This window comes from Sturnira hondurensis, unplaced genomic scaffold (assembly GCF_014824575.4).
Source record: "Sturnira hondurensis isolate 20B ecotype Veracruz unplaced genomic scaffold, ASM1482457v3 Scaffold0020237, whole genome shotgun sequence".
NCBI classification, from domain to species: Eukaryota; Metazoa; Chordata; class Mammalia; order Chiroptera; family Phyllostomidae; genus Sturnira; species Sturnira hondurensis.
In genome coordinates this window covers 3660803-3662808 of record NW_028092868.1, presented here as the reverse complement: position 1 = coordinate 3662808, position 2006 = coordinate 3660803, and the positions used below count along the sequence as shown (strand labels likewise).

At 43.9% G+C, this 2006-nt stretch overlaps 1 pseudogene; it reads right to left on the bottom strand.

The window, feature by feature from the left end:
- Positions 1 to 214: 214 nt before the first annotated feature.
- On the bottom strand, positions 215 to 700 carry LOC118975293 (60S ribosomal protein L29-like; annotated as a pseudogene).
- Positions 701 to 2006: the final 1306 nt, after the last annotated feature.

Here is a 2006-nt window from a genome sequence, read left to right as displayed (position 1 = left end):
GGCCAGAAATCAAGCATACGTATCAACCAGAACACCTACCTGCTGGTCCTTCACCAAGCTACAATGTGGCCTGCCTACCTCTTTCTTTGTTTCTTTTTTTTCTTTCTTTTTTTGACAGATCCTGTCTCAGGTTTATTTGCACAAACACCTCTGGAGGACTCCCACCCCAGGGATGCACCATTGCTCCTGTCCTCGAGTCAGCAGACAGAGGCCTCTACCATGGAGCCTTCACAGGGCTCTGGGCACATTTTGGAGCCTGAGTCTGAGCCTGAGCTGGAGCCTGAGACACAGCTGCATCTGCAGCCTGGGGCTTGGTTTGGGCCTTGGCCTTGGCCTTTGGCTGGCAGAGCCAGAAACCCTTGGCAATGTGCGCATAAGCATTGTGTTTTTCCGAGCTTGGGGTGAGCAGTGTAGGCAAGTCAGCTGAGCCTGTGGCTGCTGCCTTTGGGATCTTGGGCTTGACCTCCTTGGGCTTGACCAGGTCCTTGATAGCTTCAGCACATGCGCTCGTGGCCTTGGCACTGTTGGCCTGCATATTCTTCAGGCCCTTCTTGTTGTGCTTCTTGGCAAAGCGCATGTTCCTCAGGAACTTGGGGTCTACCCCCTTGAGAGATTCATACCTTTGTGATTGGGATTTGATGCCGTTTCTGTGCCATTTTCAGTACTGGTTGTGTGTCACGTGGTTTTCAAACTTGGCCATCTCTGCACCCAGGCCCGTGGCTCTTGAAGAGCCTAGGACCAGAAGAGCCTGCCTACATCTTTCTATATCCCCTTCAAAAACATCAACTTTCTATAGCCCTCCTCAAAATAACACACAAGTTACCTGTGGAGCACTGCATCAGGGGAGGGTAATCTCTACAAGTAATTCAGAGCTTTGTGGGAAGGCAGAGCAGAGACCAGAGGAATGGGGGAAAGGGAAGCATTCTGGGAATCGTAGTTTCTTTGTGCACTTTGTTCCTGAAAAGTACCAAGGAACTGAGCACTGACCTCAGAGAATCTCTGGACCTGAGTAACCTGCTTGCTTTGAGGTACAGTTGTGCCTCGCTTCTGCTCTGAAGAAACAAGGGCCCTTAAGCTCTGCCAGATGAGCAGAGAAAAGGGTTAATGACTGACTAACCACCATCATCTGGAAAATTCTAATCTACATAGATATCACCTCATTCAAAGAGGAAAGATAATAAATATCACAGAGTGTATGAGAAAACACAGCCAGACCAGAGAAAGGGGACGGAATCTTGAAGACTGGGAGGTAGAGTGCACTTCTGAAAATATTTTGACTATGGAGTTAGAGAAAATATGAACCTCAAAAGGATACAAGACAAGGTCCCTATTAGAAAGACAGCATGCAAAGAAGACAGCAGAATAATGTGATGAGAAAGGTAAGATACAGAAAGATTGCTGGAAATCAAAAATGATAATACATTCACAATGACAGTGATGAAGAGCAGAAATGATACAATATTAAAAATTCAAGCAGTGAATAAAAGGATTAACTTGATATTCTTAGAATGCAATGGGGCAGAGATGAAAACAATGAGAGTTAATATAAAGTAAAAAATGGAAAAAGGAAAATAAAAAAATTGAAGACTAGGAATAGTGTTTCTGAAGAAAAGACTAGAATTAGTAAAACAAAAGCAATAATGGATAAAGGAAAACTATTTCAGGCCAAAGAACCATAGACATATAAGATTCCATTTGAAAGGATTTATCATGAACGAAAAAAACAAAATCAATGAAAAAAGACCTTTCACCTAGATTAATTTTTGCCATCTTTAATTGAATTTATTGGGGTGACATTGGCTAACAACATTATATAGGTTTCAGGTACACGATTCTGCGATACATCATCTGTGTATTGTATTGTGTGTTCACCGCTGCAGGTCAAGTTCCTTCCACATCACCCTTTATCCTCCTTCACCCTCTTATTCCTGCCCCCACCTCCCCTCCCCTCTGGCAATCGCCATCCTGCTGGCTGTGACCAAGAGTCTTTATTTTCTTTGTTTAAT